Raw genomic sequence first — 24,797 nt, 5'->3', positions numbered from 1 at the left:
CCAAGGTGCTGGGCCACGTGGTGAGACAGTTCCTCCTCTGTCCCTAGAACTCCTCCCACATCTCTGCCTCCATCTCTGGAGCATCTCCAACAGCACTTTGGCCCCTGCCTGTGTGTCTCCAGCCCCTGCCTCCCAGAGTCACTGCCAGATGCAGCTTCCAGACTTGCCCAGATCAGGAGGGACAGTGGGGTGGCGCCACAGAGCAGAGAAGCTGCCCAGAAGTGGAGGCTGCTGCCTTCCAGCTCTGCAGGGGGAGGAGGCTGTGGGTGGGTGGCCTCTCAGGGAGGAAGAGGCTGAGAGACAGGGAACAGGAAACCCAAAGCCCTGTCCTGGCAGCTGGGACCCAGGCAGGCCGTCTGGGCAGAAGTGGTTCAGGGGCCACTGGGGATGCTGATGGGCCTCAATTGTAGTGCAGCAGCACAGTGTTGAGACACTGTGGGTTCTGAGCAAACCCCTCAGCAGCCTGTGTCCTACTGTGTCACTGCCTCTGGCCCCTCAAGCCTGGGGACAGCAGGTTGGCCACTTGTGCAGTGGGATCTTCTGCACTGCTCTCCCTGGGCAGGGTCTTGACCTGCTCTCCTTCAGCTGACAGTGTGGTCGTGGGTACAGCATTAGTTCCAGCCTCATCATTGATGAGATGCAGTGACCATACCTACAGTGCCATTGAGGGGACTCCCTGAGACAGTGTCTTTTGATTGTTGAACTGTTCCTTCCAGGCATGGTGGCAAACTCCTCTCTGTTCAGTTACTCAGGAGGCTGAGGTTGGAGGACACTAGTTCAACACTGGCCTCAGCAAAGGAGAGAGGCCCTCCTCAATTGAGCAGAGGCCTATTCTTCAAACAGTGAACAAACAGGGCCAGGAGGGGCCATGGTTAAGCACATTTGAGTTCCATCCCTGGGACCCACAAGAACACAGAACAGAAGAAGCAAACACTGTGCTTTCTTCTTGGGAAAGAAGCTCTTTCATGGTCTCAGAGAGGAGTGGAGAAATCCTACTTCTGACTCTGTTGGGGAGCGTGGGACTTGGTTCCAGCTCTGAATCCTTAGTTAGTGACTAATTGACCTGGGAGAAGTTACTTGCACTGAGCCTCAATATGAGGATGAGAAAATAGGAAACTGCCTCGTGTGCTGAGTTGTCAGGTCTGAGGCGGGTGGAGGCTCAGGACCTGGCACAGGAAGATGAAATGGCCAGGAGGGCAGGCATGATCCCTTGGTCCCTGTTGGACTCAGAATGGGGTGTGGCCTGTCATCCTCGCACCCTCCTCTCTGTGACTGCCTCAACTGTGTGTTTGTGAGTGACCAGCCTGTGACCCCAGCATTAGAGGCTCCCCAGGTGATACAGGTGAGTGACGACCCACACACCAGGGGACAAGCTCAGATCACATGGCAGAAAGACCCTGCAAGACATGTGGGCAGCGAGGGAGGCCCTGCAAGCTCCAATGGCTCATCCAGTGTCACACAGAGAGCCCAAGGAGGGTAAGGATCTGAACCCATCTGCCTCCCACTCCTGGGAAGCTGCTCCTTAGGCCTTTGCTGAGCATGGAGGGAGGGTGTGTGGGTTGGCCACTCTCACTTTTGTCACAGGCCAGGGGACTGGACGACTCCAAGATGGCTCCCGTTTTGTGAGGAAGTGCCTCAGGTAAGGGGACCCCAGGAAGTGACCACACTTCCTGGCAATGGAACAAAGAGAACTTGGAACCCTGGTAGCCAGGCACCCAGAGACCAGGCACAGCCCAGTCTGTTCAGTTGTGTGGAGAGAGTGATCCAGAGCCATGAGTTCTTGCTGTCTCCCAACGGGTGGCTGCACAGGCCTCAGGAAGACCCTGAGCAGGGGCCTGTTCCAAATGTGGAGACGCTGGGACAGTTTTCAGCCCCCTCCCATCTGGCGAAGGTTTAGGAGGAACTGGAGAATGAGACACAGTAGCCCAGAGCAGGTGAGCTTAGGGTAGCCCCCCACTCCGATCCTGTCTTGGAGACTGCAGTCCTTCACGGCTGTGTTTGTGTGTGTGTGTGTGTGTGTGTGTGTGTGTGTGTGTGAGAGAGAGAGAGAGAGAGAGAGAGAGAGAGAGAGAGAGAGAGAGAGAAAAGGATACAAATAGAGCAGGACCTCTTTGGATCTCACTTGATGATCCGCCAGCATCATTTGAAGGTTGCCACTGTTTCCATGTTGAAGTGTCCCCTTTCGTGCCCACACTATGAGGAACAGAGCAAAGCTGCACCAGAGGACCTGTCCACGCTGGTGCAGACATTCAAGGTTCTGGTGGTGGAGGACATCATCAAGGACATGCAGAGGGGAAATGAGGCCTTCATCCACAAATTCCTGTGCACGTACCAGAGTCTGACCAGCACCCACAAGCTGATGGAGCAGCTGTGCAGAAGGTGCGCCCCTTTTCCCAGCCCAGGGACCACCCCCTCCAGCATGTGTGGGAGGCCAGCCATCACTGTGGAGGGAGGGGCAACAAGGACCACCCTGCATGGGTCTGTGCAGAACCAAGGAGAAGGAGCCCTGACATGTTGGCCTCAGACTGGGGTCCAGGGCTCTGAGCTTCTCCCTGGGCCTGTCCTCAAGCTCTGAGGCCTCAGGAAAGCAATTTCCACATTTGGGAAGAAACGGAAAGTGTGGATCACTTCTTGGAGGGTCCCTGTTCACCACGGAGCCTGACAGGGACCCCTGGGATGCATGCGGGTCCCGGGCCTGGAGACAGAGAGGCAGAGGGTGGTGGGTCCATTCATCACTCAAGGTAGCCTGTCACTCAGGAGGAGGGAGACACACCTCCCAGCACTTGGGAGCCCCAACTCTCAGGAAGCTGGTCAATCCCACCAGGCACCTAGGAGGTAAGGGGCCTGGGTTGTAAGAGGTGACACTTGCTTGGCCTTCTCTAGGGATGGAGACCTCAGGGCACAAGAGGAGGAGGAGGAGCTTAAAGTGAAGAAGTGAGTGGTCTTTAGTCGGAGAGGGAGGGTCCCTTCTCCAGTCGGGGCACTTGGGAGGCTGGTGTAGGGGAGGCTGGGCAAAGCCAGGTCCACCCTGCTATTACTCCCAGCAGAGGGCTTTTTCTGCAGCAGGACACAGAGGGGAGGGTCAGGGATCCAAGGAGCAGAGGATTGACCGGGGTCCCAGGGCCAGGCCCCGTGAGGACTCCTCCAACATGGCCGATCATGCCAGATCACCCACCTGCCAGTCCCGCATGGAGACTGGACAGAAGCTGGGGGACTGCTGGCCACACACATCACTCAGGATCGCCCACCTCACCTGTTTCCTTGGGGCTGCCAAGTCACCCTGAGGGAAGCCCATCATGCAGGGGGCCTTGGGAGGGTCAAGCCTGAGGCACCAGGTGCTGATGGCTGTCTGCCCACTCCCACCTCCACAGCACCCTCTGCTCCATCATCCAAACGCTGCTGCATACAAATCCTGAAGACTTCCTTGGGTCCTCGGGTCTGAAAACCCTGAGGTGTCTCGACACCTTCCTGAAGGTCACCATGCCTGGGACGGAGCTGAGCCTCCATGTTCACAGACTCCTGACACAGCTGGAGCACCCTGATCCCAGTGAGTCTGGGCCTGTGACGAGGACACTGGGGTGGATGATGGTGTGAGGAAGACTTGTGCTGTCCCCACAGGAACTGGTTTTTGGTTCTGAGCCACACAAGCCTGGCGGCCCTGGTCTGAGAAGACTCTGGCCATGGGAGAGGAGCTGCATTACTCTCAGGGCAGGTGCTGGCAGCAAGTAGAAAATGCCCAGGGGAAGGCGGTCATGTTGGGCTTTTTCTTTCTGCAGCTGCAGTACCACCAGAAGTGCCTCCAGCAGCACAGCCCCAGTTTCCGGTGACACAGCTCACGGCCATACCCGCTGAGCTGGGGGGAGATGTACCATCCAAACTGGAGAACAGATCCACCAGCGCACCATCAGTAGAGGGAGCGCCAGGGCGTCCAGAGGACACCGGGACACCTGAGGCCCAGGAGGCAGCTCAGCCGCCAGCTACCAACCCAGAGGATGTTCACCCCTGCTTTCCTGGGGCTGTGGAGGCCAAGACCCATGTCCACCTGTCTTGGAACTGAGTCTCCTCCCTCTCTGGTGGCAGCAGTTGCAGACAACAAGAAGATAGAGGGGGAAGGTTCAGGAGGAGCCAAGGCAAAGTCCACTCCACTCCATCAGTGCACTGCAGGCCTGTCCTGGAGTGAGCCCTGTTGCCATCTGTGGTCCCTGGAAATGGTAGTTCTCCACAGTCCTTCCTCACCTGCTTTCTTTTTCAGAGATGAACTGGGGACTCTCAGAAGGTTTCCCCTCCATAGGTCACAGTTTCAAGCCCACCTTGATGATAGCAGCAGCCAGTGGTGTCCACCTGGACGGCAGTGCGTGCACAGTGACGTGGAATCCAGTTTCACAATGATATGTTTTCCCTAGAAAACGGGCATGTTTCTTTGTATATGAGTGTTTGGGTTATTTCTTCCAAATAGATTTTAGGATTCTAATGTAAGCTGTATTTCTTTCTTACAAATAGATTAATAATATACTATTCCTTTTTATAAATTTTTTTGGTATTAATAAGCTGTTGCCAATTTTGTTGTAAATGAGAACTTTTTCATAGTTTAAAAGAGACACAGGGTTAGAGAAAGCTACTGATTGTTGCACATTTGCCTTCTTTTTATCTACAAAACAAAAAGTCTTTCTCATAATAAGCAGTGGGCAGGTTTCCGAGTTATAAAATCATACCATCTAGGAAGAAAGGACAGCAGCCTTCTGTTCCCTCACTGTGCCACCAAGAGCTATGTGTGTGGACAGGGCCCAGTGAGCTGGCCTTCACCCTCCAGAATGGAGCGGCAGACCACATGGACACTCAGCCTGTGTCTGGCCCAAGCTTTGGCAAATGTGCTTCACATATTTTAACAGTTTCCTTCTATTGCTATTGGACTCAGTGTGTTTTTGTTTGGGATGAATAACCATCAGTCTTTGAAGCTCTCCTCACCCCTCTTTTGTGGATTTATTATAAAATGTGTCTTTCCCAATATGAAGCCCCAGCCCGCCTGCAGCCTGAGGAGCAAAGGGCACCCTGTGCAGTCCCTACTCCCAGTCCTGTGGGACAGGCCTGCTGGGGCCTGGAAACCCTCTTCTCTGCCACACCCATGAGCAAGCGTCCCTCTCAGCCCAGCCTGTCCAGCTCTCCACACTTAGTCTGGCGATGTCCCTCCATGGGCTCCTCTCCCCAGGTCACCCCGTGGTCTTCCCATTTCCAAAGGCTGAGTCCTGTTGAGGAGGTTGTGTCCTTGAGGGCAGTCACCTCCTCTGGCTATTGGCCATGGAGGGAGTGGTGTGCCCCTCAGTCCAGCCACAGGCTGAGGGCAGTCACCTCCTCTGGCTACTGGTCATGGAGGGAGCGGTGTTCCCCTCAGTCCAGGCACAGGTCCCGTGGGTGCTCCTAGCATGGCTGCAGGCTGCGTTCTGCACCTGGCTCTGGTGGCTCTGAGGATCCAGGATTTTCTCCTGACACACCCGCTCAGGTCTTTGCCCGTCCTCACCTGCATTGGGCTCTCTCCCGGGCACCCCTGCAGACCTAAGGGCTCCTTCGCCTGCTGACTGGTGGCTCCCGCTGGCCTGCAGCTGCCCGCTGATCTCAGTGCTCAAAGTCCCAGTGGATGGTGCCTCTCTGAATGGTGGTCTCCACCAGCCCTGGACTCATCTGCCCAGCCCCCTTCTAACTCTGTGGGTGTCCTCCCACCTCTTTATGGCAACACTGCTGATGGACATGTTGTCCAGTTCACCCTCCTCTTCCCTTCCACCGGGCGCTGTGAGGTGCCTGATGACCTCAGCCCTGTCCCCTGTCCAGCAGGAGAGGACGTGCCCCTGAGGTCCTCCAAAGGCTGTGTGGGGTCTGAGCCCCTCCCTGGGGCCTCACCACCTGCACCCATCCGTATGTCTGGTGTCACACTTCCATAAGGGCAGCAGGCAGCGTGGGCACCCCAGCTGGGGCCAACACTCCGTCCGGCGAGGTCCAGCCTGCACTCCAGCTTAATGCTGCCTCTGCTGCCACTAGGAGCACCTGGCTCAGGGACAGCAGCATCACCACTGCTCTCCAATGTGGCAGGGGAATCCTTGGCCATCATCCTTTACAGCATTTTGCAGACCCCTGACATTCTACATGTGGATATGAGTTTAGAATCATCTTGTGTGGGTCCCAAAGAGACCGTGCAGTGACAATGTGCTGTATGTTCAGGTCCATCTAGCCTGGGGTGACCGCTGTGAAGTGTCTGCCTAGCCCAAGGGGATCCTCTGCCTGGCTGTCACAGTGGGGACACAGACAACCCCTCCGGAAGGAGATCTGATTGAGCCAGGGCTGCCCACCACAGTCCGAGCCTCGGCTTCCCATTAGCAGATGGCAGACACGTTCCCTCTCCAGCCCTTGTGAAGATGAAGCAGGACCCAGTGTGCACTGCAGACCCAGGCCTCTCACCAGCTTCGTGTGGAAGCACCTGGCTGGGTGCTGCCCCGGGGTCCTGAGCTGCCCTCTGCTGAGCAGAACACCCAGTGCCAAGATCCTTTACTCCTTACAGCCTTGGAGTGATGGCCCCTTCCCCTGGTTTCAGGTCCGCTCCGCTGGGCTTACAGCCTGGGAGGGCAGCACCTGCTTCCCACAGGCACCTGGGTAGGCCCTGGTCAGCTGCAGGTTCCAGGCAGCCAAGGTGCTCTGCAGACTGTGGCAGCTAAGGGCAGTGGGCCGCCACCGGGCGGTGGCTCCACACAGTGCGGGTCCAGCGTGGGCGGCTCCCTTACTCCTCTCCACATCTGCTGAGGGGTCCACAGCACCATGCTTCTGGTGACCCAGAGGGCGCCTCCCGCACTTGAGCTCTGAGCATGACCCAGTCCAGCTCCTGGGCACAGCCAGCCTTCCAGCACCTGTAGAAGCCCCTACTGCGTTGTGATGCAAATTTTTTCATTGCAATGAAATTATTAATTAGTAATAAAATTTCCTGCCAAGCTGGGCACAGTGACACATGCCTGCAGTAACAGCAGCTTGGGAGGCTGAGGCAGGATGATCATGAGGTCAAAGCCAGCCTCAGCAAAAGTGAGGTGCTAAGCAACTCAGTGAGACCCTGTCTCTAAATATAGTACAAAATAGCACTAGGATGCGGCTCAGTGGTTAAGTGCCCCTGAGTTCAATCCATGGTACCAAAAAAAAAAAAGAAAAATTTTATGTTGTCTCATGGAAAGTGGCAAGTTGAACCTTGTTCCAGGCTGTGCCACTCTCGGCATTGTGTAGCAGCAGATAAAGTCCCCAGTAGAGCAGGAAGGTCCTTTAGGGGAGGACACACACACCCCAACACACAGGCCACCCTGGAGAAGGTGATATAGAATTTCCTGGGAATGAGGCCCAGGAAGGTCATTGAGGATGCTGGGTACTCATAGGAGGCTGCCATCCTTGGGGCAGTGCCCCTGAGGGTTAGGGATGGAAGATCCAGGGTCAGGCAGAGTGGTTTCTCTAGAAATTTCATCCTATATGGACCTCACATTCCTCACGTGTGAAATGGGCCAGCAGCCCGCTCCCAGGGTGGTAGGAATACAAACTGAATGTGGCGGCCTGTGAGCCCCCTGCCCGCCTTGTTCTAAAGTAAGAGCAACAGCTGTTCATCTGTGGAAGACACAAGGCGGAACTGGACGGGCAGGAGGGGTCATGTTCAAGAAGCATGTTCATCTCTTCCAGAGCCTAACACAGGCTGGGTGAGGCTCAGTGGTAGAGTGCTTGCCCAGCCTGTGTGAGGCCCTGGGTTCCATCCTCAGCACCATAGGAAAAAGTAAGTAAACAAAAAATAAATGAATAAGATAAAGTATCGTGAACCCAGAGGTGCTTCACACTGAGCTGCTTCTCCACACTGTTGGCGTGTTTCTTTTGAGAGGATCTCAATGATTTTCCAAGGCTGCCTTTAAATGTGAATCCCTGCCTGACTCCTCAAGATGCTGCAAGGCAGGTCTGTGCATAGGCCCAGCTATGTGGAACTCTTCACAGGACTCGAAACTGGGCCTCAACCTTTGTGGTGGACTCTCAGTGAGGGTCACTGTTCAAAACGATTCATGCACGTTAGATGCTGGGAAGGTCCTGGGAACACACCCACTGTAGTCACCATGAGCCAGGGAGTGTCTTCAGGACTAGGCCTTTGAGGACCACCCTTTAAAAGGCCCTGGGATTGTCGGACTCAGAGTCCCAGGTGCGGCCTGCCTGACTGGAGGCAGGTGCTGTGGGAATGGCCCACTCCTGCCTGCTACTGCACGGCTCTGTTTGGACGCTCAGCATGTGAGGGATCCTACCAGATGACACCCTGACACGTGGCCTCAAAAAAGACAGCACACACTGTGATGGGCTGACAGATCTGACTTCATGAGAATGTTATAGGCCAGACTCTAAGGGAAATGACTAAACAAACTCTGTTTTGCTCTGAGACTCCATGTTAGGTAGGAAATAAGCTTCTCCCATGGGAACACCCCACCTCTGTGCCCATCATAAGTTACTTGGTGTGACATGTTTAATAATGTACAATGGCAACTCCTATGTAGTAAAAAATTGCTCTATTTTGATTCCTATTGCTCCTAAACAATGTACCATGTGAACAGGGACTGTGTGGATGTTAGCATCCATTCTTTAGTTTGTATCTAGATAAGTGTCATTTTGACCCACTTCCCCCTGTGTCGATGATCTCATGATGTTAATGTGTAAGTTCAGATCATAGCAACCGACACTTATGATTGATGTGATTTTTGGTATAAGAACCCCTACAACCCTGTGGTCGGGGCTGTTCTCCCAATAGCAATTTCTGGGGGCATTGTGTGAGACAGTCAGCTGGTCAGCTTAATAAAGACTCTCAAATTTGGACTTCTCAGTGGTGATCGGTCTGTTCTTAATTTGTGCCCCATAACATTTGGAGGCCCCAGCGAGATCCTCGCTGCCTTGTGGGCAACCACCGCTCACCACTGACCTGGAAACTCCTGTGGAGGGGAGAGGCCACAACATTGCTCCTAGGGGAAGGCCTCTGAAGGCCCCAGGCTGCACAGTGTGTGGAGCCCTGCCCCAGGACTGAACTAAATTCTCCGAGGGAGTCACCTGTTTCTGCACCCCTGGGGGACCAGTAAGTCTGTTTCTGGTGGATCCGCATCTGGGTACTCTGAGGAAGGCTGGACCGCAGCATTACCTCCCAAGTCCAGGACCGGCAAGACGTTGCTCAGTCCCTCTGGTCTGGAATCTGGAGTGGCCACTTGTCTGTGTCTTTGGTGTTTTATCTGTTCTGTGTTTGTTTGTCATTTTCTGATTTTTGTTGCCCTTAAGTGTAAGCGTGGGTCAGTCTCCCTCACATCAGTCATGTACTCCCCTCCAGTGCATGCTAACTGATTTCCAGGAATTCCAGAAGAGAGTCAGTGGCTATGGAACCCGCTGGGATGTCTTTTCTCTCTTTAAATTCTGTGAGAGAGAAATGACCAACTTTTGAGGTCAGATGGCCCCCTCAGGGACCACCAAATTGTCTTTGGGCAGCCCCAACATCTTGATTAAATGTTTTATAGTCAAATTTGGAAAAAAAAATTATTATAAAGGTTTTTAACCTTGTTCACTAAGGTTTACATTAAAATATCAGCAGTTGCCAATAGGAACTTCCAACTATTGGACTTGGTCTACCAAAATGCCAGGTTAAAATTTTGATGGCTGCCATGCAAGAGACCAGAAAAACCGGTTTAGACCAAGACCCCAACCTGAGGGGTCTCTCCCAAGGAGACCAATGGAAAACAGCTCCCTTGCTGTCTCTTTGGAAAACTCTGTCAGGGAGGGATAGGGCATAACCTTTGTCTATATTCTCTTAATTCCTTTTCATCTCTGATGAGAGGAACCACATCAGGATGGAGGCCAACAAGACTTTAAAATTCTATTTTTTTGAGTTCATAATTTTGATCAGGTGTGCCTAGGTTAATTTTTTATCAGACCTATTTTATTGAACTATAAAGTTTTTTAATGCTGTTTCATTCAAAGACCAATTTACAGGGGTTAACTCTCAAGTTAATGGGTTTAAAAAATAAGCTATAAGGCCTCTGTCCATCTGTTTATTTTATGTATATGTACACTGGTGTATTGTCATGTCTACATATATTTGGTACCAAAATTGACATGTGAGCTCATAAACTAAAATTAAGAAAATAGATCCAAATGCTTTTGATTCACATGATTTAAAAGATTTTTAATTGGGTAAACAAAAAATATGGCTTTCAAGTTAGTAACACAGTTTTGTTTCTAGGTGGTCAAAAAGTAAATTAAATGTTAATTTTATAAAATGTTTAATGCCCATTGTTTCTAGATTTTTCTTCAACAGGAAAGAAATGACTGATACAGTCTAACACACTTATCTGATATCTTGGTTTTAAAAAAATAACTAAATTAGATTTAACATATATGGGATTGATCATGGATGTGTTTGTTAGAGACATCTGATTGTTTTAAAAAGTTAAAATGCTAACTGTTAAATATAACATCAAGTACTCTTAACTCCTTAATTTCCACAAGGGAACATACTTAAAACATTTTTGGTGTTTTCATAAATTAGTAAATAAAAAAAGGATTTAAATTTGCTTTATGTTATCACTGAAAACATGGTTACTAAAAGTCTTAACAGGTATTATGCTATATAAAGGGTCCAAAAGTTTCAACTATATTTAAATAGAGTTCTAAAACTAACAAAGTATTTCATCTGATTAAAATGGAGTAATTTATCTAAATTCAGAAATTTATAAGGGTTGTTTCAGAATATAAATTTAAAAAAAAGAAATCAACTGATTAAAAAATTAAAACATTACAAGGTTTTAGATATAAAAATATATTTAGTAAAAAATGTTTCTAGGTAAAAATTTCTTTATGTGATTAAATAAAGCTGTAATACTGCTAAGTAAACAACAAGAGGGTCTAATTAAGAGTTTTAAAAATGTTAATTAAGGGTACATTTTAAAAGGTTTACATGTATATGTAAGTATCACATCAGTTAAAACTATTCAAGGGTTTTTCCTAAGGTCAAATGTTAATGAACTGATGAAAACCTAATTTAAGTCTATTTGCTAAAATGATCAATAATTCTTAAAATATTAGTTTACTCTTAACATTGTATCTGTTAAGTTTTATTTAGAGTAACTAATCTTAAAAATTGGGGGTTTGTACAATTCTGGTCAAATAGTAACTGCTATTTTAGAGTATTGTACTACATAACAAAGTCTAAATTTTCTTTAAAAGTTATACATGTTTAGTATAAAATATCAATGCAATTATAATTCTATTACTCTTTTTTTATTATTGTATACAAATGGGATACATGTTGTTTCTCTATTTGTACATAGAGTCAAGGCATACCATTTGTGTAATGATACGTTTACATAGGGCAGTGATGTTTATTTTTTTTCTTCCCCCCCACCCCTCCCACCCCTCTTTCCCCTCTATACAGTCCTTCTTTCCTTCATTCTTACCGCTCTCCTTATCTCTAACCCTAAACCTAACCCTAAACCTAATGCTAACCCCTCCCACCCCCCATTATATGTCCTCATCCGCTTATCAGTGAGATCATTCGTCCTTTAGTTTTTTGAGATTGGCTTATCTCACTTAGCATGATATTCTCCAATTTCATCCATTGCCTGTAAATGCCATAATTTTATCATTCTTCATTGCGGAGCAATATATATGCCACAGTTTCTTTATCCATTAATCAACTGAAGGGCATCTAGGTTGGTTCCACAATCTGGCTATGGTGAATTGAGCAGCAATGAACATTGATGAGGCTGTATCTCTGTAGTATGCTGATTTTAAGTCCTTTGGGTATAGGCCGAGAAGTGGGATAGCTGGGTCAAATGGTGTTTCCATTCAAAGCTTTCTGAGGAATCTCCATACTGCTTTCCAGAGTGGCTGCACTAATTTGCAACCCCACCAGCAATGTATGAGTGTTCCTTATATTAAATGTGTTCATAACTTCCAGGTATACAAGTCTTTAATGGTTTAAAAGAACAGTTTATCAAGTTGTGTTCTCCAACCTAAAGTTGTAATGGTAATTTTAAACTTATCAGAATAAGAAATTTTATTGGGTATTTATATGTATCATTAAGTGTTCTGTAACTAGACCTGAACCTTGTGTTACCTTCTGTACTGGGATAAAAGTGTAAATGTATTTCTAAAAGATAATGAGAGTCTGATCTGTTTAAAGGTTAATATCATGAAACAGGAAAACATTTTGCCACTTTACTACACAAAAGAAAAGTTAAAAGCTCTCTCAGCTTTCTTTGATTCATGTTTTAGGTGTAATATCATACCATGTTAACTAACATTCATATAAACTTAGGAAACAATATATGTAAACTTTATAAAATGATATTTAACAAAAATATAAAGAGCAGCTTCAGAACTAGACCACTTACCTAAGATTTATGGAGAGCCCTGCCTCACCTGAGATAAGGTTCTGCCTCCCACCTTACTACATGTTACAATTGCTCCAAAATAAGTCAGACTTCAGTTCATTTAAAGTTATATTCAAAAGATTGATTTTTGTTATAAAATTACTGTGATCTCAAACAGGGGATATAATATATAGCTCAGTGAAAATTTAAGGTAGATATTACACAACTAAATATGTTTTTACTGTTGTTAATTCCATTTTGTATTTTCATTATAAACTGTAACTGTCGACTGATGAATGTTTTACAGAGGTACTGCTTCAAGAACAATCTAATTTGAGAGAATAAGTCATCACCTAAAGGACAGATAATATAGATCCCAGTTTAATAAAAGTTGGTAAATAACTATAAAGTCATAGACATTAGTTAAAACTCAGTACTCTTACTGTATGACTGGTGAAACTGACTTGCTGGATGTTTACGATCAAAACCTAAAGATTGAGATTAAAATAAAGGGGTCAAGAGAAGCAATATTTGGCTCTTGCCCTCAGAGTCAGCCTAAACCCAGGGAACAAGAGAACTACTCTAAGAAGCTTTGCAACCCTGGGCCACACAATCTTCCCATCAGGGAGACTGATGAGACCCCTAAGGACGAGAAGCCAATCAGTGCACCTGCTACAGAGGAGGTTCTTTGGGGAAAGGGAGCCATCCCTAATGCTTCCAATGGAAGCCACCTCATCAAGGAGACTCTACCAGGCAAATGTCACTAAAGGAGATAAGAAGCTGCTCTCAAGTTCCCCAAGAGTGACCCCTGTGGGAACTCAGTTGACTCTTAACATCAGATAGAAACAAGGTCAATTTGACCAACTTGATCTTAAACACCTAGCAAAAACAGTTAAAACTAAAACACAGTCATTCCTGGACATTTAAAAAACTCAACAATAGTTATTTTAATGTAACTTGAGATGTATACTTGTGTTAGCCCCCCCAAAATAAGTAAAACTGAAGGTGGCCAAAAAGATTCTTAGACAAAAATACCTGATAAATATCAAAAGAAAATGCCAGAGTTATAAGTTTTTAGTCAGTTTAAGGCCTAAGGATCTTTCTAACCTCTAATACAAGTAGACTTAATCAATGTTTGCTAGTATGATTCTCTAGTCCAGAGTAACAAAAATAAAGGAATCTATACTAAACAAAAAGATCATGCCAGTAAAAAGATATTTTACAAAAGTCAGATGACATTGAGTAACTTAACTAAATATTGTGTTTACATTACTGACAAAACTCTAACAGCGTTAAGATTTACAATTAAGGCCTTATCCTCTCTAGCCTTGTTAGACTTTGTTAGGCATTTTTATGTAAACAATGTCTCAGTTCTTTCATCTCCTGGTAAGAGATTATTAATTTCTATCAGGTACATGATATTCATTGACAAGTTTCAGATGCTAGTTATTTTGTACTCTTTGTTTTTTGTTTCTTTCATAAAACAAGACTTTTACCCCTAGAAAGGAATTTTTGCTGCTTGCCCCACCCTACATCACCTCCTCTCAGCTTGAGGCAGCAAGAATGGTCATCGCCTTTTTTCCTTAAAGCAGTAAAAAGTCCCTAAATTTAAAGGGGTAATAATAAAAATTTTTAAAAAGTCAGTCAATGTAGATAGGTAAATTGGGTTAAATCACAAAAATAAGGACCAGTGTGGATCCAGAAAGTTGGAGGCAATGACCTGAGAGAGGTTAAAATGCTAATGCTTCCAGAGCCCTTCCTCCCCCCTTACCAAGAACCTGCTCCTGTTCTAACTAGTTTTTAAGTCTCTCCAACAGGTTCAACTTATGAGAGAACCAGCCCCAAGAGACCACTGATTTCTAACACCCATTTCAGTCAGAAGACTATGTCTATAACAAATTGATCCAGAAAGGACTAACACCTGGCTGAAATGGAAGGGACGTTACTCACAACATGGACTTATCACATCTGAGTCAAGACAACAGAAAAATAAACAGCCCTCAGAGACCCCCAACCACCATCTAAAGATAAGACTGAAAAAACTTTTAAACTTGTTTTTTCTCTTGCTTGGACTATGTCAGGAAAACCTCCATGCTTAGCCCTTCAACTTTTTGAGATTACCAAATGGGGTAAATTCTGTGTTACTGTTCACATCATTCCCCAGATGTACTATTATGATAAAGATGGAAGAAGAAAGCATATGGGACTAATAATCTAAACAATCGGCCCCTGTCTTAGTTCCCCTCCTAGTTGGAATAGTTATAGTGGGCTCCACAGCTATAGGAACCACTGCCCTGATTACTGGAAACCAGAATTTCAAAAGTTTAAGTATACAAATAGATTTAGACTTAAATATGTTAGAGATAGAATCCAGTCTGTTAAGCTAATGGTGTTGGACACTCACTATAATCACCGATGCACTACTAAAAAATCAATGATTTCATCATGTACATAAAACCAGTGGGGAATATGATGGGTTGACAGATCTGAATCCATGAGAATGTTGTAGGCCAGACGGTGGGGGAAATGACTAAATAAACTCCATTTTGCTCAGATGTTGAGGACAGAGTGGGAATGAAGAAAAGAGAAAAGACACAGAGTTTCATGGAAATACAGTCATGCATTTGCTCAGAAAACCCTCTTCAGTTGCAGATTAACTCTGCATGCCTAGGGAAAGCTCAATTGATGGAAATCAGAACAGATTGTTATAACAGAAGCACCGTGCATGGTGGAATACCACATCTTTGGAGCAAATTGGGTATGAGGAGGAGAGATGATAGGCAAACTTTCATTGAAAGGCATTTGTGAAACTTTCTCAGAAAAGCAACTTCAATTTCAGCCCTATTAATTCAGAACGTTAGAGTATTGCAACAGCAATACATAAGGTGTTTGCCTAGAAAACCTGGAGGTACAGTGCTCAGATGTTGGGAGCAGTGTGCGAATGAAGAAAAGAGAAAATCCCCAGAGTTTCATGAAAATCCAGTCGTGCATTTGCTCAGAAAATGCTCTTAAGTTGCAGCCTAAATCTGCATGCATAAGTAAAGCTCAATTTATAGAAATCGAAACAGATTGTTAACACAGAAATACTGTGCATGGTGGAAGCACCACATCTTCGGAGCAAAGTGGGGATGAGGAGCATAGATGATAGGCAAAGTTTCATTGAAATGCATTCGTGAAACTTTCTCAGAAAAGCAATTTAAATTTCAGCCCTGTTCAGCCTGCACGTTAGAGTACTGCAAAAGCAATACATAAGGGGTTTGCCTTGAAAAACTGGAGGTAGAGTGTTCATATATTGGGGGTAGTGTGGGAATGAGGAAAAGAGAAAATACCCAGAGTTTCATTGAAATCCAGTCATGCATTTGCTCAGAGAACGCTCTTCAGTTGCAGCCTAACACTGCGTGCATAGGGAAAAATCAATTCATGGAAATCGAAACAGATTGTTATCACAGAAGCACTGTGCATGGTGGAACCACCAAATCTTTGGAGCAAATTGGGTATGAGGAGGGGAGATGATAGGCTAAGTTTCATTGAATTCAATTCATGAAACTTTCTCAGAAAAGCAACTTCAATTTCAGCACTATTCAACCTGCACGTTAGAGGACTGTAACAGCAATCCATAAGGGACTTTCCTAGAAATCCTTGAGGTAGATTGCTCAGATGCTGAGGGCAGAGTGCAAAAGATAAAAATAGAAAATACCCAGAGTTTCCTAGAAATCCTGTCGTGCACTTGCTCAGAAAATGCTCTTCAGTTTCAGCCTAACTCTGCATGCATAGCGAAAGCTCAACTCATGGAAATCAAAACAGATAGTTATAACTGAAGCACCATGCATGGTGGAACTACCACATCTTCCGAGCAAAGTGGTTAAAAGGAGGAGAGATGATAGGCAAAGTTTCATTGAAATTCATTCATGAAACTTTCTCAGAAAAGCAACTTCAATTTCAACCCCATTCTTCCTGCACATTAGTGTACTGCAACAGAACTACATAAGGGGCTTGCCTAGAAAACTTGGAGGTATAGTGCTCAGATGTTGGGGGCAAAGTGGGAATGAGGAATGGAGAAAATACCCAGAGTTTCATGGAAATCCAGTATTGCATTTGCTCTGAAAATGCTCTTCAGTTGCAGCCCAAATCTGCATGCATAGGGAAAGCTCAATTCATGGAAATCGAAACTGTTGTTATAACAGAAGCACCGAGCATCATGGAACCACCACATCTTCAGAGCAAATTGCATATGAGCAGGACAGATGATAGGGAAACTTTCATAGAATTCCATTCGTCCATCTTTCTCGGAAAAGCAACTTCAATTTCAGCCCTATTCAGCTTACACGTTAGAGTACTGCACCCGCAATACATAAGGGGCTTGCCTAGAAAACCTAGCGGTAGACTGCTCAGATGTTGGGGGCAGAGTGGAATGAGGAAAAGAGAAAAGAGGCAGAGATTCATGGAAATCAGTCATGCATTTGCTAAGAAAATGCTCTTCAGTTGCAACCTAATTCGGCGTGCATAGCAAAAGCTCAATTCATGGAAATCGAAACAGATTGTTATAACTGAGGCACCCTGCATGGGGAACCACCACATCTTGGGAGCAAAGTGGGTATGAGGAGGAGAAATGATAGGCAAGGTTTCATTGAAATCCATTTGTGAATCTTTCTCAGAAAAGCAACTTAAATTTGAACCCTATTCATCCTGCGGAGGCTCAAATGTGTGATTTTCCCAGCACCCCTCCTTCACCATGCAGTGTGGTTTGAATTTCTAATGCCTGTCCCTGTCTTCTCCTTTACTCTGCACTAGATTGTGCGATTCTAGAAATCCTGGTCTTGTGCTATTTTTCTTCTTACTGTGAAACTGTATTAGCTATGGGGATGTGTGATTGAAGTAATATGTTTCTAAGGGGATACAATCTAACAAATTTTCTGTGTTTAACACTCCTAAGAAAAATATTTGTTAAGAGTTTTTCTTGATATTTTAAATAAGAGGGGATGGCCTTTATTATACCATTTGGACAGAGAGAATATTCCAGACAGAAGAAATGCTTGTGGGGCAGAAGTTGTATATGGAGCACTGGAGAACATTTTTATCATTATGTAAGAGCCTTTGGGTACTATTTAAGGCTCTTTAGAAGAAGTGTGGAAATGAATAAAAGGAAACCTATGGTCAAAATTTCTTAGATCTGTTGTGGGAGGGAAGCATGAACATGGAAGGACTGAATAATAAAATTCCATGTTGCAACAGTGATGGTCCAGTGAGGAGGAAATGAAAATACCATCTATCCCAGCAGATTGGTAAAGAGATGTCTCAGATTACAATAAAGAATATTTGGAAGGACTTAGGGCTATTGATAGGTCTGAAACTCATGGAGCAGACATCAAAGAGTCACTTATTATTAGTATTATTTATTTTATTGTTTCCTTAAATAACTGTTTGGATATTATGAAGGACAGGAACTATTGCTATTCTGCTCACATGTATCCCCCAATTCTACGATAGTTCACAATGCATAGATGACACCCAACAAATAGTTATCAGATGAATGAATAAAGTATTGCTCTCTTCATAATTCTAGTACGTTTAAGAGTTTTGAATTAAAATACAGATTTTGGACTTGTTAGATGTCTCTTGAGTCTACTTTGTCATCACTAGCAACCTACTTTGCACTGACCACCATGCAGGTACTGAGGTTACAAAGGAATGTTTCTTAAATAAAGTATTTATAGATTTATGGAGAGAGGAAGACAGTGATGCCATGTATGGTCTCAGGGAAACCTTACAAGGAAGTGTGAGCTATTTCTGTAATATTAACATATTGTTTAATATTTGGGAATCTGTTAAATACCTCCTCTCAAATGGTGATCAGATATTTCTCATCTAAACACTGACTCAGTTCACACTTACCAATGAAGACATGGTTCTACCACCTCGATTACAATCTATCAACAAAATCTGATTAATGAACACTATTTAATTGCTTTTTAAAAATCTAGCCAATCTTTCTTGGTTTCTGCCTGAAAAAATAGCCTGGTAAAAAATTCAGGAATAAAAATAGGAAAAAAATATGTATATAGACATTAGTACATATAGTTCCTAAAGACAACACAGCAGGGCAGCAGTCTTAAATTAAAAATATCATTACTCATGCTTCACTTATTTTGCCATTATGCATATATATGTAGTTTTGGGCAAATATAAGTTGTTTGTGTTTTGTTTATTATATCATGTAGAACCTGTAGTTTTGTTTTACTGTTGGATACAAAAACAGCCAAATACCCACCAAAGTGAGTGTTATTTCTTATTTTTTGTTTGGATGTTTCTTAACTGATATACTGTATGGATTTCCAAAATAAGTGCAAGTTAAAATCAGTTTTAAATTCCCTAGGGAACTGACTTTTGTTTTTCTGGAGAATTGTGCTAAAAATGTCTGTAAATCAGTATCCATGTGTTGATTTGCCTATTTTTTAAAGTATGAAGTTGCTTGTATTAATGTATATCTGGAGTTAAAAAAATATTTGGCAGCATGGCTACTCAGTTATTTGGTTGGCTTTAAAGGAGCTGAATCTTGTGCTAACAGGTAGCATTATCTTTGTCTTGCATCTAAGTTTTGGCATACAGTTTCTCATACTGTCACAATAAAGAAAGGAGAGGAAAAATTGGCTTGAGAAGTCTGATATTATGTATCATGTTTCTTTCTGTGATCTTGGCCATGAGAATACTTTTTAATTGATTCTAAAAATGCAGATAATTACTCCCTGTATTAGTGTGGCCATTTATGAAAGAGAGGCAATTATTAAAGAATTATAGGGCTTTCTAATGAACTGAAGAAAAAATTAGGAGGAACAAGTGCTGAACAGGAATGAATGGGACCAACTGTCTTGCCCTCTGTTGGCCCAGAAATTGATGACAGAACTTCAGCTTCAGTTGGTATATAAGTATTTGTATATAAAGGACATTTGGAGTCATACTTAAGTGGCATATGATTGAAATTTTAAAATCTTTTGTTTTATTATTTTTTTCAGTAATGATAGATAAGCATATTTTTCTACCTCTTATTCCCTTCCCAAAATTATAAATTTTCTTTATACTTCCTCTTCAACAGCTTGGATAAATTCTAGTAAAGTCTGAACCTCTAATGAATGAAAAATGTCTTAAAGGGAAATAAACTAGATGTGTTAGGAGTAGCAAAATACCTTTTGCTTTCTCATAAAGATTTCAGGCCTATGAAGTTCTTATGATTGGGATAAAATTAAAGACACCCAAACACCCTTATCCTCCTTCTCAACATGCCAATGCTTTGTCACTTTCAAAGTCTTCCAATATCTCAGTAATGAATTTAGATTGCATCAGTTATTAATATCTCTAGTTATCAGATTCCTCCAAAGAATTGCAGTAGGTTAGAGAAGACCTGAGTATATTGAGCACTGGAGGCAGAGAAAAGAATCAGCAAGATAGAAAACATATCTACAGAGGAGGGTAGGGTTTGGATAGTAAAATTAATTTCAAAAACCCTTGTATTTTCAGGGATAAGCATAACTCCATAACTCCAAGTTTCAGACCAACTGGGTAAGCTCCATTTGATACTAGTAAACCTTTCATTTAGGAGGGTGTTCCATAATTGAGATACCATTGGGAAAATGGAGAATCTGCCTTGAAGAAACAATTGTAATAAGGATCTATCAAGAATAATTTCTTAAGATTTTGTACAAAATAGCAATGCCGGGCCTTTTCAGTAGAATATTTAGTATATTTATATTTAATATATTCAGTAGTATAATTGAGGGAATAAGTAGGCAATTTAGATTTAAATTAATTCCTTAGCATACATAGGTAGTTTTATATTTTTCTGATTAACTGTGTAATACAATGAAATATAGGTTTATAATCTGTATTTTAGAATTGTGACAAGCTAAATATATGTTCCTCTCTACAATAAGTATAGTACGTTTTATAGATTATTGTCATGATTAAAAGATAAACATTTTAAATTTTTAATATGTACCTCAAACAGAGCAAACAAATATTATAGGACAATTGTAATTATTCTTTATTACTCTTTAAACTATGTATGCTACTTATGATATGTTGTGAAGGTAAAATATATTTTGTAGATCTGGAGTCACTTAACTTGTAAGCCAAAACTAGGGCATATTCAAGAACAAGAATGGAAAAACTGAACTGGTATCTGTGCCAGTTCCCCTCATTTGAAGGCAATTCCTAGAGGTTGACTCAGCAGAATGAGCACCTTCATCCTAAAGGCATTGCACACTGGCATTCATTCCATCCACTCTGGGTGCCTCTCAAACCCACTTGCTTCTCTCTTCCAAAATCTGTTTTCTTTTCCTGGGGAAATTTACATGAAGATGAGTATTGAAATAAACTAAAGCCCCCTTTAATTGTAGATGGTCTCAAGTTCACAACTCATTATACTTTCAATTCTAGATACCTCACACTCACTTAAGGTTAGTGTCTCTGCTGATCTAGATGACCTACCTGATGAGGTAAACTATATTATGATCCTGAAAAATCTGAGACTTTGATCATCTTGCCTTTCTTGTCCATTTACACTCAAATTGGACAAGAGGTTCTGAAGAGTTTTCTCAGTGGTTTATCTGGGTGTCAAATGGATTGATCCTTGCCCCCATTGTGCATTTTTTAGCTCTACCTTTGATTAATGATCAGAGTCAATTCCTCCTGCCATAGGTTTAGAATTACCTATTGACAACCATATCTTAAGATGGCATGTATTTTCCTCATGTCTGCTGAAAGACACAGTCTCCTTCTGGGATGCAATGCAGGTCACTTATAAGCACAGAAAATGAAATTGTGGGGATGGGAAATGCAAATATTCCAAGAATGCATGACACTAAGAGTGATAAAAAGTAGGCTCATTCCTATTTTCACACCTTGGTTCCTAAATCTATGTATTCTATCTTCTGGGTATCTGACAGACACAGATTTAGAGTAGACACTACATTCTGAATTATGGGCCTCATCATCAGGGTATCATTTATACGTTGGTGCTTCAAATGTGCATTCAAAGGCTACTTCTTTATCAGGCTGGAATCTTCTAGGCTTTGATTTGACAGGACTAGTAGAGTCCATGGTCATGGACTCAGTACTGTACCTCTACTACTGTTCAGTAGACCCCTAGCGCTAAAGTAAAGTTTTGTGGGTGGGAAAGTCAATTTTCATCTGAAATTGTGTTGATTCCAATTAAAAAAAAGGCATTCTCATTTTCAGAGTAGAAGTCCAGTGAAATCATTTGCTACCAAATAACTGCCCAGTCTTCTCGGAAGGCATTGTATCAGTTGTGCAGCATTGGTCTCAATTGCTGGCAGATTGTATATTTTGCAGCATCACCCCCTAGTTCAGCCTTGTAAATATCTTTAGGGAGGCTGTACTTAACTTCCTGATCATTCATCCATAATTTCTTTCACTTCTATAAATTAAACAAAATCTGTGGATATAGGAATTCTCCCCTATTTAAATTTGTATAGCTCCTATTCAGTCAAATTGCAAAAAGAATTCAGAGCATAAATATTATCCCAGTTCCCACTTGTGCATACATGTTGATGAAATCCTACAGTTTCTTCAAGATTTTGTCTCTTCCTTCTCTTAACAGACTCTGTGATTCATCGATAGAATTATGCTCTAACTTTTATCTAATTATTGGTCTGGAGGTCCAGGGGATGTTTGTGGTAGGTCTTGATGGTAGATTAACAGATTTCATTTCAAATAAGAGATCATTATAAGGTCTTCAAACAAGGATGAATTTCTAGCCTCTAAGAGCAGTGAGAGGACCACTTTAGTGTCTCAGAGGATTTAAGAGAAATCTAGAGTTTCCAGAGTTTCAAGTTAATTTTCCCAGATGTCTCATCCAATGATGCACAGTCCTATTTTTCCAGTTAGGGCCCAACCTAAGCATAACCAACCTGTTTGAATTGAGAATTAATCCTTGTCTGGAGTTCTGTACTCTTATGATTAATTCCTGGGCCTAGTGCTGAGCTTTTCCCATATCTGTTATAAGAAGTGATAATCCATTTGTTTGGTAGGTAACATGGTAGTCTGCCACCTTTGCATTTACCCCTAATTTAATGATTAATCACTCTTGGCCTTTCATTGTCTCTCTCCACTGCACCAAGAGACTTTAGCAACAATTATTCTATTTCACAGTGCCAATCACTCCTTCCAATGAAACTCTCAAATATCTGAGATATGTATACATTAGTTCATTTCCTTCTCCTAGTATCCCATCCCAGTCAATACCAGTGAAAGTACTAACAATTACTCTATTACAATATGCCAAAGGCATCAGTTTTCTACATAGCATCAGTGGTTAAATCCTCATAGATATAAAGTAACTCATTTAATGTCACCTCCTCATTGCTTTCTTGGTACCAACTTTCCTAGGTCATATTCCTTGAAAAACAGACTATGAGACAGAAATAAATTTCTGTGCCTAGCTTCTATTGGAAAATACAGAGAAAGAAGTTGAACTGCAGTGCATTTGAAGAATTCTCTTCCAATCTTCATAGGAAGCTCTGTTGCTGGAGTGGTCCCTATGCTAAAGCAAGAGGACCAGGAATTTGAGTCGCATACATCAATTTATCATTCAAATGTGGGTTGCTCTTGAGGAGGGAGAATGACCTCTTGACCAAGGATTATCCTCAGAGAGTGACTTAGCTATGATCCCTTAGTAACCAACACAACTCTCTTGGAAGTAGAAGCAATGAGTAACTAAATCTTGACAGTATTATTTGAGTATCACAGCACAACTATGCCATATCATATGTTTCCATTGATTCTGAAGGTAGACTCAGATGGGAGAATGAAATGCAAATATTTTAGTTGACATTACACTAATTTTAATTCAATAGTGTTCAGAAAGTCTACAACCTCAGAGCTATGTCTTCCTTGTCCTTCTTTATACAAAGGCACAAACATTTACTTAGAGGATCTCCTCTAATTTTTGTTTTAAATCTGTATTACTTTAGAAAATAAGCAGATTGTGGTCCTGGGTATGAAAGACAGTCACTCTAATTTCTCATAGCTTTCTTCTGGGTCTTTGCTCTATAGTTGTAGACAAGAACTAGGTAAAGAGTCTAGGCTGAGTAAGAGGACCAGAAATACACAGGTACAATCAGAGGCTTAACCTTAAAGCAGTTTAATGAGAGAAAGTGTTCACCTTCTTAGTGAGAAGGGGCTTCATATAGGTAAACATTCTACATTGTTACCTTTGTGGTAATTATACATGTAAAAATTTTATAATACTTAATTTCTTTCTATTTTCTTATTTCAATTATCTGAGCACCTAGACTTGCCATAGATCAAGCTATTTCTGCTCTGGTCCTAATTACTTATTCCCAGGTGTTCTTTGAGTTAAAAGTTGATTGAATTCCAAGCATGTTTTAAACTAAAGAAATGTTACATTTATTATTCAATATTCCATAAAAATATCAGAAATTTTTAAAGAATTGAACTCTATATTTTGTATTGGGGGGTATGCATTATCTATCATTATATGAACTAGGCTATCTTTCCTGAAAATTTTAAAAGATGTCTATTAGGCATTTTAAAATAATTTCCTGTTGTATTTACTTTAAAAGCACTCTGTGATATATGAAAAAGGATGAAAGTGTAGCTCTGTTTAGTGACACTAATTTAAAATTTTAGTTAGAAGTGCCATACCCATTTTGCTTGAGTGCCTTGAAGCAGAAGTAATTGACTTTCATCCCAGAATTAGAATCAAATGCAATTTCTTTGTGTGAAGAGAATGGCACCAGGTCCAATAGTCTAAAGGGGAAGAGCGTGATGGAGAATATGATTATGCAAGCATTTAAGTACTGGACTGTTGCCATGTTGTACAACAATCATGAAAATTTAAAATTCTCACTTTTACTACCGAACAAGGACACATCTGGAGGTTTGCAGTGAGGTGAGAAAAACAACTAGGAAGCTATGACAGTACTCAACTGTGAAAGGCTGTGGTGAGGGTTAAGTGAATGTTATGTTTTTCAAACATGTACAGTATAACATGTGGAATATTTTAGAACCAACATAAAATGTTTTATTTTTGTGGACTTTGTTAAAAGAAGGTCATAACATTGAGTCAACACTGATGAGGACTGAATTAATGCATATCTGGTAATGAATATTAGGTGTGGGGAATGAGAGAAATAGCAGGGCTAAGGGACATAAGATTTAGAAACTGGTTAAATGTGTGTGATAAAAAATGGAGGAATCAAGGATAAAACTGGAGTTCCAGTCTGGATAGCTAGCAGAATGTTGGTTCTGTTAATAGCACTGTACATGAAATTTAGAGAACAGTGTAGCTCATGGATGAAAATAAATTTGAAAATTTGTCTCTACTTATTTAAACATCACAATTACTGCAGTTATTAGTAAATTCTG

At 42.7% G+C, this 24,797-nt stretch overlaps 1 pseudogene; it reads left to right on the top strand.

Moving 5' to 3' along the window:
* LOC124973755 (probable RNA-binding protein 19) overlaps positions 1-24,797 on the top strand; it is a 554,767-nt pseudogene that overhangs the window by 105,840 nt on the left and 424,130 nt on the right.

Source organism: Sciurus carolinensis, unplaced genomic scaffold (assembly GCF_902686445.1).
Source record: "Sciurus carolinensis unplaced genomic scaffold, mSciCar1.2, whole genome shotgun sequence".
NCBI lineage: Eukaryota > Metazoa > Chordata > Mammalia > Rodentia > Sciuridae > Sciurus > Sciurus carolinensis.
Note: the sequence above shows the minus strand (reverse complement) of the source record. Positions and strands in the feature narration are given on the sequence as shown.